The 17439-nt window shown below is 44.8% G+C and overlaps 1 protein-coding gene across 5 annotated transcripts in view; it reads right to left on the bottom strand.

The window, feature by feature from the left end:
* The window catches only part of DPF3 (double PHD fingers 3), a 282885-nt gene that overhangs the window by 37697 nt on the left and 227749 nt on the right, over window positions 1-17439 (bottom strand). The window contains exons 10-11 of one of the 5 annotated variants that reach the window (XM_031668015.1): window positions 13553-13608; window positions 12991-13458 (exon numbers count right to left, since the gene is read on the bottom strand). The exons of 3 other annotated variants lie outside the window; for them this stretch is intronic. The gene's annotated coding sequence lies outside the window, so the exon portion shown is untranslated. Of the gene's footprint in view, window positions 1-11803; window positions 13609-17439 lie in introns of those variants that run through there. One more of the 5 variants, XM_031668014.1, reaches the window with a different exon arrangement.

The raw sequence follows: 17439 nt of genomic DNA, 5'->3' as shown, positions 1-17439 counted from the left end.
CCTGCCAGCCAGGAGGGGAGCCTTCAGCTGGGGGGCTGTGGAGTCTTCATGGAGGCAGGAGGTGGAACTCATAGCAAGCAGAAAATTAGTTGCATGGCACCAGTTTTAGGAACTGCCAGGATGCACTTTGGATCATGAATAAGTAAAGAAAAGAGGTCATCACAGGTTCCAGAAAAGTGAGGACAGAGAGAAGCAACAAAGTGAGAAGAGGAAGGAAGGAGACAAGGAAGACAGGAGACAAAGAAGGGAGCTGGAAGGAATGGGTAAAAGAATAAGAACTCAGAAAAGAGATTTTGGTTCTTGCTCATTAAGGAGTTCGACCAGAATTCTGGCCACATTGTTTAAAAGATGCAGAAACTCAATTGTCTGACTCATCCCTGGGGGGCTATTAATTTATTATTACTATTGCTTCAACTTAATGAGGTGCTTCCTGTGTGCTAGGCACTTTGAACACACTTTCTTATTTACCTCTTAAAACAATCTGTAACTCAGGTATTATTGTCTCCATTTTATAGACAAAGAAGCTGAAGCTCAGAACAGCTAAGTAATTTACACAAGACAACCAAGCCAACTGCTGGCAGAGACGGGATGAAAACCCGTATCTTATTCCAACCAACATCCATGCAAGTAACCACTACACCGCTCGGCCACAGGAAACAAACACTGGGAAAGACCCTCCCCCGGACACGGGAGGCCGAGGGGCTGATGAGCAGACTCCAGAGAGCACTGGGCTCTGACCATCTGGTGGCCTCCCCTGCCAGAGGGCTGTGGCAATAGACACCTGCCCACCTGCTTTCCTCTCCACAACTCTCCCACCCCATCCATGCTCCAGGCTGCCCTTGATGGAAACATGAGGACCCAGAGCGTGGCCTGGGGATGAGGGGGGACTGCTCATCCCAGCTGTGGTAGCTAATCTAAGATCTGGGATTAAAGGCACTCCCTGAATGACCTCAGGGCAAAACCAGGTCAAGGCCACTTCCAAACCCCGCCCCAACAGAGTTAAAGGCAAGGATCTGGAAAGGCTGGAAAGACAAAGAAGTTAATCAGCTCCCTGAAATGAAAGGGGAGAAACAGAGACTGGATAAAGGGATCAGCTGAAGAAGGGAGCCCCGCTAGGGAGAGAACACGCCACTCAGCTAGGAGTCCAGAGACTCGGGCCAGCACAGCCCTGGGGGCCAGGAGATCTTGGCGATGGCTCTCTGCTGTCTGTTTCCTCCTCTGTCAGACAAGCTCTAAGGTCTCTTCTCTGCACCCGACAACTGAGGATAGGGCACCACCTGTGGCCAACACAGCCTCATCTGGAGTGGGTCCAGCTAATGCTATGATCAGTGGCTCTCTGTAGGTGCACACCCCATAGGTGCCCTGGATCCACACAGATGCCCGCTCTAATTCTAACCATGCTGCCTCTCCATCTGCCTCTTCAAAGTAAAAGGTGGATGGAGCTAGGGGATCAGAGGGAATCACAGGTATGGGTGAGCTAAGAGGACAAAGGAGGCATCTCCCTCCAAGACAGGATCAGCGTGTGTGGGTGGGAGGTATACAAAATGCCATCTCTCCTCCACAGACACCCGGGAATAGTGCCTGAAACTTCCACAACTGATGTTGCTCCAGTGGCTTAAAAATCACCCTTCCAAAAATCCCCAGTTAAAATGCCAACAACTTTCTTAAAGAGGATAGCACTATCGCAGGTTCCTCACTTGATCAAGTCAGACACTGTCAGAACCAGAGTGAATCTTGGAGACCACCAAGGCCAACCCCTTCTTTAAACACAGAAGGAAACCAAGCCTCTAAGAGCTAAAGTGACTTGTTCAGGGTACAGGAAGACGTGGCGGCAGAGCTGGAACTGTAACCAGGTCTCCTAAGTCTTTCTGCAGCATGGCCCTGGCCCCTGAGGGAGGTGGCCCAGGATGGGGGCAGGCAGGGGGTCTGGAATCTTGGCGTCGTGCTCCGGGGCTGCTCCTTCTTCCTGTTCAGCCACCACAGCAAACAAGAGCCCCTGGGGCCTCAGCCAGCGACTGACCCCTCCCTGACCCTGCCTTCCGGAAGGATGAATGCACATCAGAAGCCAGGGCCAAAATATTCCTGGGCACTGTCTGCACTGCACCCAGCTCTCTTTTTCCCAGCCTCTTAGGAGGGAGAAGTTTCCAAAAGGGACAGCTCCAAAGGCTTTCACAGAAAGGGAGCCTCTCTAAGAAGTGCTCCTGTGTTTGGGCAATGAAGGTAAGGCAGGAAGACAGCGGGGATGGAAGAAGAAAGTAATTTTTTAAATGTCACATTCTCACCAAAATGGCATCTGGGAACTTTCAAGACCATCTGACTAACACCAGGTTGCATTCGTTATTTACAAAGATGGAGACAGAATTTCCTTTGAAGCAGTACAACCAAACGATGTCTGTGGCCTTAAAATGGGGTAACAAGAGGCAAAGAAATCTGGGGAGAGGAAAAGCATCCTGCCTGGGGCTGAGGGGTTTTTTGCTCCCCTCCTTACAGTCTCACAGCCAGCCATGTGGTAGGGTCCCATACAGCTGCCCAGCGTGGGGCAGGCTGGCCAGAGCAGCTGGCTTTTTGCAACCACCCAGCTTGCCCTTGCTGGGAAGCCCAGGCTCGTTTGCACACTGGCATAACCCCACGTCACTGACCAACCAACGGCAACAGGACTCACAGCCAGGATGGGTTCTCCCTGGGGCTGGGCACGACTCTGTTACACACATGCGCATTTTCCTGATCCTGGGCAAGTTACTTAAACTTTCTCAACCTCAGTTCTCCAGCTATAAAATGGGAATACCCCCTACTGCACAGGATTGTCACATATGGGACAATGAGGCTAGAGAACCTGGGGTAACCTGGAATTGACACTCAGTGAGCCTGGTTCCCTTTCTCTCAGAATAAAAGCCAGCACCACCTGCTCCAAAGGTAAAGCCCACGGGGAAAGTCTTTCGCAGTGAGCCCTGAACAAGACAGAGGGCCCTTCCCCACAAAGCTCCCCGGGCTTGGAGAGGGGGTGGTCCCCATGACTCACTGGTGGTGGTGGGCTGACTCATTTGGCCAAATGTCCTTCATTTCCCTCCTCCCATTTTGGGAGTCCTGGAGCACTCTTTCCCCAAATGAGGCTTGCAGCCAGAATGAGCTGTGATGAGCACAGCAGAGACCAGAAGGATGGTGCCGGCAGAGGGGAGTTGCACGGGGGGGAGGCGGCGGAAGCTGCAGAGAGTTTCCTGAAATTAAGGCAGGCAAAGCAGGGAGGCAAGGTCTCGCTCCCTGGGCCATTTAGCAGACAGAGACTTCCTTTAGAGCCCAACTTCTCAACCTCTGCTGGGCAAAATCAACTCAGAGGACTGCCTGCAATAGCCCTACTATGGCCCTCAGAGGCAGGCCTGGGGTATTTATTGCAGGGCACACCATGAAATTTCAAACCAGTATGTAGGTAACATGGGTGGCTGCATAAAACAGAACATTGCCCCACTGCACTGAATGCACAGTGAGCCCCAGAATGCAGGCTGCACCAGACCAACATAACCATTACAATCTGAAGGCAGATGAACAGAGGGAGTTTGCAAGGGTTGGGTGAGACCATGCTGTACAAGGCCCAGGTGCTGTATACATGATGCAGGGGTGGGTAGGGTGGGAAGAGAGGTCAATGTGGAGGCTCACATCCAATTGTTTTTCCTTTCCTCGGGAGGAGGATGCATATTCTTCTGTTGTGGGTTTCAATTCCATGCTGTCAAACAACCTCTTTAGTCCAGTGCTCTGCCACTTTCAGCCGGGCGTAAGCAAGACAATTGTCACTGAACATTATTGGGAGTAACATGCAATGGCACATGCACTAATGTGAACATCAGAAGGAACACCCGGAGTCTAGTCTGGCTCTATCGCTTCTGCATAGCTTTGGCCCGAGTCACTTAACCCTTCCGAGTTGGTCTACTCATCTGCTAAGTGGGACAATAACTTCTGACAAGGCTGCTAGGAAGATTACATTGAGAGTGCCCTGGTGATTATTCAGCATGTCAGGGAGGGCCTGCCACTCTGGGCCTTCATGGAGTAGATGGCTCAGATTCCCTGACTCGCAGTGCACACTCCTCACACATGGCTGCACCTCTTTCGGCCTCAGGGGCCAGCGAGGAGCCTACCGACAAGGTGAGGTGAAGAGCGAAGAGAATCGGTGATGGAAATGGAAGCCAGCACTCAGGGCTTGCAAGCTCAGCTCTTCTCAGGTCCTCCAAGAAGTAAATCAGCCGAGGGTTAGACCCCAAGGAGCTTCGTGGCCAGCATCTCAGCCTGGTTTCCTGTCTTTTCCTCGCATCACATTCGGTGACCTATCAATCTAGACAGAGAGTGCTTTTTCAGATAAACCCTTTTCCAACTTGTCTAGGAGAACAATCATAGATTTTGATCCCAAAGTTAAATTGGCCTCTCAGACACAAAGCTTTCTGGAGCCAGTCAGCCTCTCAGGATATCCCACACTCCTCCCAAATGCATCACCACTCAGCAGGTAGTGTCATCACAGTTTCTCTGGTTTCAGAATGATCACTGGTGGGAAATGCCCATGGAATTGACACTCAGCGCTTTGAAGATTTTAACAGTTGGGTAAGTATCACCCAGAAGACGGGAGAAACTGGGGTTCTGTTACGACATCTACATCTACAAGGAGTGCTGATCACTTCTTTTCCCCCACGAGGTCTAGGATCCTACAACCACAACAGGATCAGAGGTAACTGGTGGGGAAAGGTAACAAACCCAAACTCCTTAGCATGCCCATTTCAGCTGTCTTCACGTAGTCATCCTACACATCACATGTGTCCTGCTCAAGAGCTCGTGGCCGGCCTCCTCCTTCCTACTGTGCCCTAATGCCCTAGTGAATCAAGCCCCACCACAGTGTGGATGTTAGTAACATGCCTTTGACTCCCTCCGACAAGCCAGGATCCTTCTTCCATTCCATTCACGCTCATCTCTGCTCGGGCTCCAAGCCTCCTGGGCCCATTCACACCTCTAAGCTTTTGCTCAGGTATTTCCCACTCTTGCTGTCAGTGGTCTGCCTTCTCTTTGTCTACCCCAACTCTGTGCCTCTTTCTATACTTCCCCCACTACCCCAACCTGCACTGGTCCCTTTCCTGAGCCTACCTGGCACTCTCATTTTGTACCAAGTTGGCACTTAATTATAAATGGTCTTGTCTTGAATAACATGCTAACCACCTGTTTCACTTCCTCCAGAACAGAAAAGGTATCTTACGCAGTGGAGAAGGCTTTAGAGCCAGAAAAATCCTTGACCAGAAAAATCAGACTTCACCAGCGATCACTGCTGCCTTTGTCAACTCAACCTCCCTGAGCCTCAGTTTCCATCTCTGTAAAATAGGAATTGTAATCTTAATAAAGAGCTGTTATATGGCTTTAACAAGTTAATATCTATAAAAAGCCTAGACTCAGTAACTAATGCATAGAAAGTATCCCCCAAAAGGTTATTCTAGTTCCCCTTTGCTTGTCTTTTATGTCTTGCAGAACCTAGTGCATTATTGCAACATAAGACATTTGGTCAATGATTCATTTATCAGTAGTATAAAGCAAACCAGTAACTGGAGGGTCATTATACAAAGTAGCAGCATGCGGTCAAAACACATTGATCTATTTTTCAATTATGGACAAAAAGTTGAGATCTATGGAGAGTAAAACAATCTATTGTAACTAAAGAAGTTTTCAGGATTACAAACCACCATTCTCTCTGTGCCCATCACTCAGCCAAGCAGAAGTTTCAGCACAAACGTTCATGCTGGCAATTCAGACTTCATACTTTCTTACACAAGTTATCTCCATCCCCAAACTCCATTATATTTATGGTCCGCAGAAAGTTCACTTCACATGCTAAATGTGGTACAATCCTTGCTACTTCTTTAAATCAAACACAGAGCAAAATTTTTCTGAAGGAGTTCTTTTCAAAATTATTTAGAAAGAATGCCGATCCCTTCTTTTCCCAAGCAGAATTTTTGTCATTTATCTATATATGTAACGTATATAAATATAATTGTATATATAAGTAAATTCATCTTCTAATAAGACCTTTCCTGCCCAGATTGGAGAGAACATAGTAGACAACCATAAATATTAGTGAGGTCATTCAACCAAAATCATGCTGAGAATAATATTCAAGTCCTATGAGCAATTATGAAATCCATGCACCAAGGATGATGTTGGATGTGGTGGTGTCCAATGAGATGAAAACTGGAGTGGAATTCAGATGGAGTTTCAGCAGAACCATTTTCACCTGGTGGCCTTTTGGCCTTACTGTCCTTACAGTGTCTTCTCGCTGTTTCTTTTTCACAGACTTGGCATTTCTCCGCAGGAAAATGTCTCTTGCCACTGCGTTCACTTTTCAGCTGGTGGCTCATGCCACCAAAACAATGGAAGTCAACAAAAGCCTTGAGACATTGCTTCAGTGTGAATAGAAACAAGCCTAGAAATGTAATTTTAGTTAGTGACCATAACACGTATCTGTGAAACTAATCTTCTCCATGTCTCCCCACTCCCTGGTGGTGAGTTAGGCACCAACTCTTCCAGGTCATCCAGCTATAATGCAAAACATTGCAGAGCTAGATGGGGACCCCAAGAGGCCATCTAGCCCATGCCCCCAACTCTATGCAAGAGAGACGCTTGGCTCTCAGTGAGTTCCCCATCAGCCTCAACAGTCTAAAATGCTTCGTGTCAAAAGAACTGCTTGTCTATTTGTTTTAGGCACCAGAGCGTTTCTCCTGTGCCCCCTGGAGACCAAATGTAACTGGTCAGTGCCTGTATCTCAGTGATACACATAAAAACAGCTATTAAGTGACCCCTAATTCTTTTCCCCAAGTTAAACAACCCCAAATCCACAAACCTTTCCTTAAAGGGCTTATTATTCATCCTGTTAAATTCCTATTGTTAATACGCTTTTCTGCACGTTTTGGATTTTCCACAGTCTTTTTCAGCTAATTCAAACACAGTGGTGTCAAATGTTAAATAGAGCTGGAGCATTGCTTACCAGACCTTCCACATCATCCCCAGTTTAACACAGCCTGGTTATCATGCTTTATTAAAAATAAACAACACAATACTCCTCCAGCTTGTGTTCCACTACGACTTCTAGATCTATCTCAGCTATAATTGTGCCTTGCCAGGTGATGGCCAATAATAAAATCAACATAATCCGGTCAAGCAGATTAATGCTAAACCATTCATGACCACTGTTATCACCTCTCAAAACAGTAGTTCCTAGTCTGGTGTAAAGAAAGATCAGGTAACCAAAAGATGTGTGTTGTTCACACCATGTTTAGTAATATACAAAGCATAGCATTTTCTAACTGTTAGTCTGAAGACTCTTTCTCCTCCTGGTCTACGCCTGAAAACTAACTTCTGGGTGACTTCATATGTGATCACAGAGTACAGCCTGGAGAAAATGAAGCAGATATTTAACATGCTTATCCCAAACACTGCCCGTTTTCAGGAAACTTAGAGGTAACTGGCAGAACTTGGCAATAAACCCCACTGAAAGCTATCCTGAGGTCTGAAAGTCACTGGTCCTCTCAGCACAGTGGAGTATCCACTAAGAATGGCTAAAGAGCATCTCTTCAATAAACTTAGCTTGACTACTACCACCTAACGTGACTAGCTCATCGACCACCCTTCAGGACCATTCCATGTGCAACTAGTAAGAAGGTTTCAATTCAGTAGGAGGTCTGATATCAGTAATGTTCTCCACCATCCAAGGAAGAACATGTTATCTTATTGGCTGTTTTGGAAGGTGAAGTAAGAAGTTGGGAAAATGTGATTCTGAATATGAAGAATCCGAGTACTTAGGAAGAAATATATCTCAGCAACATCCTCAACATCCCATAATTAACCACTTTAAGGAGCCACAGCCATTAAAAAATCTGTGCTCACCACAAAGAGACCATTTCTCTAACGGCAACAACTCCACATCCCCCAACTTGGTCCCCACTCAATGTCCCCTATCATTTGTCTCCTACAGATGAAACTCTATCGTCTATGTTCACTTAACTCATAAGACCCAAGTTGCTAGAGATGAATAATCTTAGTCATGATGTCCATAACAGAGTCACTGTTATGCACGGCTGGATTATTCATAGACACTTCTGGTAAACATTGCACTACTGCAGTTTGGACTCTGTACCAAAACTAGAAAAACTAGTAGAGAGCTTTCCAAATCTGTGGTGAGATTTTTCTGGCTGTGAAACATTTTTTGCATTTGGCCATGAAACAGCTTACAGTACTGATTATGAAATGCATCCGTAGCCTTTCACCTGGTAATGTGAAATTCTCTTTCCTTAGTCCTGAAGCTTAGAAAATGCCCCATTACCCCCACCACCCCCAATTGAGCAGTGCAATACTCTCTATTTCTAAATTAGGGATCAGCAAGCTATGTCTCGTGGGCCAAATCTGACCAACTGCTTATTTTTGTAAATAAAGTTTTATTGGAATGCAGCCACACCCATTCCTGTACGTATCCTCTACAGCTGTTTTCATGCTTCACCCAGAGCTGAGTAGTTGTGACAGATGTCTGCCCTACAAAGCCTTAAATACTTACTATCTGGTGTGTTACAGGAGAAATTTGCTGATCCCCATTATAAATGACAAGGCAAATAAACTGCTTATTCACAATAACCTCCTCTCCAACCCAACACAAGAAAACAAAACCAGAAAACAACCGTGACCCCAGCGAGTAGTGTTTGCATACTGAAAAGCCAGCCTGACTCTCTTACAAAGTATACTCTGAAATAACATGCATATAAAACATAAAATACTATTTGATGGCACAGTAGGGTGACTGTAGTCAGTGGTAGCTTAATTGTATATTTTAAAATAATGTAAAGAGTGTAATCAGATTGTTCATAACTTAAGGGATAAATGCTTGAGGGGCTGGATACCCCATCCTCCATGAGTGCTTATGTTCACATTGCATGACTGTATTGAAACAGCTCATGTACCCCACAAATATCTACATTAACTATGTACCCACAAAAATTTTAATTAAAAAATTTGTAATAAATCTATATATAAAATACTTCAAAATTAATTTAAGTTAAAATTCTGGAAGGATTTTTTTTTAATGAAAGGAAGTTCTGAAATTGCTGATTTAGGGATATAATAAAACTCAAATATGGTTCTAGTTACCTGGAGTGATTTGAGTTTCTTAGAAAAGAAGGGTAAAAGGAAAGTGATGTAATAGACAAATGGTCATCAATAAGAATAAACGGAATTTTTTAAAAATCTCTAAACTGTACAACTTTATCCAGAGTTATAAAGAGAAGGTCTTCCATGGACATGCAGAGGAAAAGGAAACGGATGGGGGAATGTTTTCTGGTGGAACCATATCCTAAATCACCCCTAACATGTGCTGAATAATGACCTAACTCCATCCAGAGACCGACCCAGAGACCTGAATAATGACCTAACTCCATCCAGGGACCGACCCATTCCCACCACATAACAATCCTAAGTCAGGATACCGCTAGAGGCAACCATAGATTCAGACAAAGATCCGCTGTTATCAGAATCTGGACAAGGTATTCCAACCTCAACTTCCACCTTACCCAGACTGGAAGCCCTTGGGAAAAGCTGCCCCAAAGCCATCTAAGTGTGCCTGGTAGGCACACGGTCATGTTCAGTTAGGGCACTCAAAGCTGATCTTCAGTTTTCATTTATCACCAACACTGAAAAATGGGGAGATCTCATCAAAATGTTTAAATTGTGACCTCCCTTGAAAAACCAGAAGAGCTGGGAACCCTGGGCCCACCTCCTGCAGGCTGCATCCCCTGAGTTGAGTCGCAGCTGCCCCATTGGAAGCACAGGTGTTTCCCGGCTCGAGACACTCCCTACCACTCCTGTTGTCTCCCTGTGACCTGAGACTGAGCCTCAAGGGCTGTTCCACATCTCTCTGGCTTTGTCATTTTTGTCACACCTACCCTGCTTCGCTCACCAAAGATACCTGCTCTGTCGGCATCTGATTTTCAACCCCAGAGCTAACCATCTGTGGTAACTACATGTTTCCAAGTGGATGAGGAACATGATTTCTTTCTCTCTTTTTCATTCTCTGGTCCATGTGTGTACTTTTGCCCTCCCTCTTGGTCAGTGACCATCTATAGACAGAAAGCACATCATTTTTGGCCAACAACCCATTATCAGACACTTGAAAAAGTCAGTCCCTGTCCTCATGGCCCACCATTATGGACATTTGATCATCCTGGATCTCCTCTATCCTTAGTTATTTACATTGAGAGTACAACTTCATGCCAGACCTCTCATCCCTGTAAGCAGCCCAAAGATAATATCTGCAAAAAAGTCCGAGTCATGAGGAAAGACACACTCTAGGTAGGAAGCACTGGCCCCTCAATCAAGGTCCTCTTTTCTAGGGAGTAAATTAGAGGGTGCAACCGCTTGCCAGGGAAGAAGATATTTGATCCCTTAGGTGACCTCTGAGTTGAACCTAATGTCTCAAATTTTGAGTCACTTATAGGAAGTGGGTGGTGTGTAATAAATATGTGAAACTTCATTTTTACTTCATGTTCATCAAAAGATACATGGATAAGCTAAATGTGGTTTATACATACAATGAAATACTATTTAGCCTTCAAAAGTAAGGAACGTTTGACACATCTACGTAAATGATCCTTGAAGATATCACACTAAATGAAATAAGTCCGTGACAAAAGGACAAATGCTGTATGATTCCATTTACACGAGGTACTTAGAGGAGTCAACTTCAGAGGGACAGAAAGTAGAATGGTGGGTGTCAGGAGCTGCAGAGGAGGGAATGGGGAGTATGTGTTTAAAGGTACAGAGTTTCTGTTAGAGAAGATGAAAAAATCCTAGAGATGGATGGTGGTGATGGTTGCACAACAATGTAAATGTACTTAATGCCACAGAACTGTATCTTAAAAGTGGTTAGAAAGGCAAATTTTATGTAATGCATATTTCATCACAATAAAAAGGAAAAAAAACCCTAAGGAGGGCACCATATTGATGTGGGGCTTTCTTTTTACTGCTAGGAAAACTTACAAAGTCCATAATGCGAGTCATAACGTGATACTCAGTCTAAAGAAAGATGGAGTACACTAGCAGCAGCATTACAGTGTCGTGTTCATCTCCACTTGGCCCCACTGGGGGCCAGCAATGCTCAAAGATCAAGACCTGGCCTGACATGCTCACCTGGTTCTGTCTGACTTAGAGGACCCATCAGATAAGAGGGCCCATCTTCACACACAAGGAAAGCCTACCCCAGGGGTTCCAGCTTACAGCTGCACCAACCGGCAGCTTGGGAGGCTACACAAACAGCACCTTTCAGGCGATGAAAACCTTAACCTCCCACCTATTCTAAGCACACACTAAATCTTGCATTTTTGTGCAAAACTTCTATTCTTGGCACAGGTGTGACAGCAACCTTAGATAGGTATACTAAGTCGGTTCACATAATCAGGCTTTCAATCAATCCATTTTGGCTATGGAGAGGGTGATGATGGTGATGGTGATGGTGACGGTGATGGTGATGGTGATGGGGGAGTGGGTGACAGCAACCCTGGGCTCAGAGAACGAACACTGGCACCAACCCTGGGCATTGTTCGCTTTCCAGGCCACCATCTGTCAGCCAAGCCAGTGGCAACTGCTGTTCTAGACCATGCGTGTAAATAAAACAACAAGGTTCAACAAAACTTGGCATGCAAGTAGGAAGAATTATCTCAGGAGTCCCTGCCGCATGATGGTGTGAAAGTGAACTCACGCAGGATGAGCTTGGTTGGTCAAGCAAATTTTACAGAGATGCTATAGAAGCATTGGAAACAGATTTTATTTAACAGAAACTTACACACACTTGGTACAAACCCTACATTATGCAAACCTTTATCACAATTCTACACAAGTTGTCACTTGTGGGAGTTGGTAGGAAAGCAGATTATTATGATAATTATTAGCATTTTGACAAGGGACATTTTCTACCAGAAAACGTCACAGAAAAGGGCCACAAAATGATACAGACACTCTCGGTGATCCCCTCCACCAACAGGACTGGCTTTGAACGGGAAACCTGAAAGGACTGGCAGGAAGTCCGTGCCCACCTGCCCTGCCCTTTCAGAGGCCGAAGAGATTCTCAGGCTCAGAACCATTTCAGTAACACTGTGACTCAAGGACCTCTGCTGACCAGAATACTCAGCCTTAGACTGTTGGTGTGTTATTGTGACTCTACTTACAAGGGAGGGAGATCCAAGAGCATGGCTGTGTGAAAGCCCAGTGCAGCGGGGAGCCTGCAGGTAGAACCCAGTGGTTCAGCCAGTCAGCCCTGCAACTTTGCTGGGCCCCAGACACAACGCCGAGATACATCCCACCGGCCAAAATGCCCACTTCCGCTAGCTCGGCCAGAAAGGGCCATGTCAGAACACTCGCCTTCTTCCTTGGCCCCAACCAGTAACAGAATTGAGGTTCTCATCCTTCAGGTCGACCTTCCTAGCCCTTAGGGACAGCTCTGGAAGCTCAGGCCCCAGAAGCCAGCTCAGCAAATGGTTCCCTTTGCTCATCTCTTCTAGGAGTTGTTAGGTGACTGAACTAATATCATCTCAGCTGATGCTTTTATTTTTGCTTTTTTTTTTTTTTTTTTTTTTTTTTTTTTTTTGCTGCATTATTTTAAACAAAGCTCTCTGTGTTCGAATCTTTTGAACTTGAGGGGATATATTCCATCACTAGATGGAATTCCTTTCTGAGCTAGACCTCATCAGACATGATAACCAGGAGGCAGGCTGCTTCTGACATTCAGATAAAAGGGGCTTGCCTGGGGTGAGGGGGCAGTGAGGGTAGGGAAAACTGCTGATTTGTGGCTAAGTTATTTCAGTCAAGTCTTAACACACAATCATGTAACATCACCAACACTTTCAATAGACTTTTAAAGGAGGAAAAAAAAAAAAAACACTGATCACTCCTCACTTACCACATCCAACTCGCAGAAATAAAAATACCTAAAGCACATACATGAATGGCTTTTTTAAAAGCCTGAGAGAGCAGAGTTGATCTTTATTTTCTTATTAAAAATGTGGGGTGTTTTTCTTTAGAGTTAATATGCAGTCTTTTATTTTACATTAAGTACTCATGATTTCACGTCTTCACAAAATTGCGTTTAACTTTTGAAGTAGGAGGTACTTTAAACAAAAATACTGTGCAATGTCAGCACTTTTTTCCTTTTAAATATTGAAATAAATAAAATAGTTAACTCTTTTTTTCCATCAGTTTGTTTGTGTTCAGTTATTTCTACTGTAGAGCAATTCCAGGCTGACCTGGGTACTTTCTCACAGACAATCAAAGAAAATATAATGAAGAATTTTAAAAAGAAAAAAAAAATCTTCTTATTGCACAAACTGAGGCCATTCCCGAGGCTTCTGTGGGCTGAGCTGAGTTGCGCTGCAGGATTTTCCACTCCTGTGCTGGCTCCTGTGTTGTCTGAAACACACGCACAGGAGGGGTCTGGGTAAGGGAAGAGGAAGAAGAGGAGGAGGAGGAGGAGGAGGTGCCAATCATCCTGGCTTCTTTTCACCTTCTTCGGAAATGGCTTGCTTGAAGGATGCTGGAGTCCCCGGGTCATAGTGTTGACTGCAGAGGGAAAGGCAATGAAAGATAAAACAAAAACAACAGCATGGAACAACTACCTAAAACAGAAAGGTTAAAATTAAGGGGTGACAGAAATGAAATGAATTAAAAAAAAAAAAAAAAGAAGAAGAAAGAAAGAAAACCACCAACTAATTGCCAAGTTCATGAGGCTAGGCCAGGTGCAACAAAAATCAGGGTAGTGTGTCCAGCGCCTTGAACTTCAGCAGCACGAGATCAGCCAGGAATGAGGCAGGTCGGTTGCTACTGGGCAAGAGGCAGAGAGAACACAGCTGGATTTTCCATTCCCAGGTGGTGTAGCAGGCAGAACTGGGCATCAGAAAAAAAAAATTCCCTTCCACTTGGAAACCAAACACACTGAATCTTTTCACAGGTAAAACACCCCAGAAAGGACCTTTATGATATCATCTCTCTCCCTGTTATCCAAGTAGAAATGAATAGTTCTATGGTATAGAACCAATGCAGCCACAGAAAACCCCATCAGATGCCTCATTTGGCCTACGCCCAAAAGGACACTGCTTCCTTCACAAGCACACACGCTCAGCTCCAACCCTGCCCCAAGTGATTCAAGTGTGTCAGAATTACTCGGAGAGAGACCCCAACCAAGAGACCTGTTCCAGTCCTCCACTAGCCCAGTGATCTCTTTGTCAGCCTTGGAACCTGGTGGTGGTTCACACAAGGTGGGCCCTTTTGCCTGCATAGCCACGCGTAGCTTTTGCTTCTAGCTGAAATGGAATCTGTCATTTTGGTCTTTGGAACGGAGTAGTTGACACAAAGGAGTGAGCAACAAAACCAAGTACTATCACATTTCACCCCGGAAGCAGTTTCTGAAGGCAGAGATGGGTGTCCCAACAGTGCCCAGATCACATTAAGCTGAGCCATGAGGGAGGGTGGAGAGGGAGAATGGGCCTAAATGGAAAATGCCCAAGCCAGCAGGGAAGAAAGTTCAAAAGCAAATAAGCAGCTCAGCCTCTTCCAAGTTGAAAGGTCTCTCCCCTGTCCCATCTCTCTTGGTACCCAAGGTATCACTCAATGGCCAGGTGCACAGGCCTGGATTAGATGCTCTTCCAAAGCTGAGACTCCCTCCATCCAACTTTCCTCCTTGACCAAGTCCTCCCTCCACACCTGTTCCTGTTCTCTGCATCTACCCCATCCCACCCCACTGTCTCCCTTTCTGATCTGCTTTGCTGGTGCACCCCACCCCCATTTCCCTCATGCTCTTTGCTGTTACCACCTGCCTCCAGCTCCTTCCCTTAAGTGATCAAAGCCAGGTGACCTTCCCTGACCTTCCCTGGGACCTTCCACAAAACGCCTGCCAATTGTTCTCTCTGTGGGCATCTGTCATCATTTCACTCCCTGCCAGGAGTCTTTCTGTCCCTCTCCCATTGCCCTGACCCCTCTGGTCAGATGTTACCTGCCACTCTGTAGTGAGTCTATCTCCTAAGCTTACCCCACGCCCTTTCAGTTTCCTCAGATTTCTGCCCCTGACCTCCCAACACACACATGCATGTATTTTTCTTTGCCCCACTTAAGCCACCTAGAAAATCATGGGTGAGTTCCCAACTTGGCACTCCTAACTTCCATTTTCTCTTTTGTTTCCTCCGGTTAGGTCAACCATAGGCCATAAAAATGGAACAATGTGCAGCTGTGTTAGTCTCCTGCTCTCAATCCCCTGCAAGAAGGCATAGTTTTCTATCCCTCCACACATGGTCAACCCCTCCCCACCCCTATCCTGACATCCCCCTTGAATAGATGATCACCACCACCTCACCACCTCCCACCTACCCCCTCTGACTTAACCACCGGATGCTGTGTCCAGAGACTTCTCCAATCTTTCTGTCAACAATACTTATTAAGCATCCACTAGGTATAGAGTGAGATTTGGTAAGACTTCCACTAATTAGCTCAGAAACTGCTCAGTTCTTAATTTATTTCAACAAATAATGATGGCACATTGGTGTCAGGCACTGTCTGGAGGACATGAGTGATATCACCTTTGCCCTCAAGGAACATGCCATCTGTTTGAGAAGGACTGCAAGCAAACATGATGTGTTCTGATAAGCACAGGAGCAGCAGGAACAAAACGCTACGGAATGGTACTTAGGCGGGTTTTCAAATGGTGATTTTTGCCATTTTACATGGGTTAGGTTGTGATTCCCAGCTTTGCTTTTTGTTTGAATATTATCTCCATTTTCTCTGACAATAGACATTCTTGCCTACAGATTCAACAGCAATGGTAAGTCTGGCGTTCTTTGTTGATCTAGATGGCTTCCTCCAAGAAAATCTTCTTGTCTACTGAGATCCATGGCAAAAATAATCACATACTACCCCATGACAGCTCTTACAGGATTTTAACTATTTGTGAATTTCTAGTCTGATCCACTAGGTCACAAAATAAATCCGATGGCCAATAAATTCATTGCCCCGTGTTTAATTGTATCCTATCCTTTGCAGTGCTGATCAGTCACATACATACTGCTATTACTCAGTCCCTAGTTACCAAATGAACCAAGGTATATCTGAATGAAAATGTTATCGTCCAAGGTCTGTAAACAGACTAGCCTGAAATCTCAGCTGAAAGGCCAAATGTCTGAGTCACCAGTAACGGGGTAAATCAATCGCATACCTCCTGATGTAACACACTGAGAAGGATACAACATCATTTCTACAGTATTCTAGCCAAAATGCACAACTTCAGTTTAGTCATTAGAAAAACAGCATCCAAGCCTGAACTGAATGGCTTTCTGCAAAATGACTAGCCAGTATCGAAGTTGTGAAAAACAAGATTGTGGTACTAACTATTCCAGATTAAAGGACTTGTAAGAGGACATGGCAACCTTTGATCCCAGACTGGATCCTGGACCAGAAAAAGGACACAAGTGAGACAACTGGCAGAATTTGAATAAAGTCTGTAGGTTGCAGTATTGCATCGATGTTAATGTCCTGATTGTGGTCATTGTTCTGTGGTTATTAGAAGAATCTAGGTGAAGGACATATGGGAATTCTTGGTATAATCTTTGTAAGTTTTTTGTAAGTGTAAAATTATTTCAGAAGTAAATTTTTTAAAAAGCCATAGTTATAGGTTGAGTTCCAGTAGTTAGATACTTTGAAAACCTAATTGCCAATGTTTTTTATCTAATAATTCAGTTCTGACAGGAATCTTATATCACTCTCATTTATTTTGTAAACCAATCATGCAGAATGGCTTTTCCTATATTGTTATCTTGAATAGATGATCAGAAATCACTTTTATTAAACACCACGATATTATGTAATTCAATGTTTTTGTGTTAGAAGCAATTGGGTTTGTGACCGGGGCCCAAAATGTTCACCCCCTGCCACCATCACCCCTGCTACCGCTGGCATCACAAAAACAGTGGCCATTTAGGAAGCTCAACTTTGGTTCTCCCGCAAAGTTCATGAGGACTTAGATATTGCTACCTCTCAGAAAGATTCTAATGTGTCATCATTTCATTTGGGGTCTGTGTTGTTTCAGTCTTTTTCTTTTACAGCATCAAATACCTCCTTATCATCCAATAAGTTCTTGAATAAAAGACCTATATGCACTTTATTGATTTCACTCAAGAAATCTTCCAAAGATGATCTTTGGGGAAGTCAGTATAGACTGAGGAAAGATTATTAGAAGATCCCTACATCATTGACTGAGCCTGAAACTTTAGACAAGTCATCAAACAGGATCAACACCCAGTTTCCTCATCAGTAAAAGAGGAATAAATAACATCTACCCTACCTCATAGAGTTAAGCATCATCATGAAATAATATGAGCTACATATTCTAATAGGGAAAGAAATGTC

This window comes from Papio anubis, chromosome 7, assembly GCF_008728515.1.
Source record: "Papio anubis isolate 15944 chromosome 7, Panubis1.0, whole genome shotgun sequence".
NCBI classification, from domain to species: Eukaryota; Metazoa; Chordata; class Mammalia; order Primates; family Cercopithecidae; genus Papio; species Papio anubis.
This window is presented reverse-complemented; position numbering and strand designations above follow the sequence as displayed.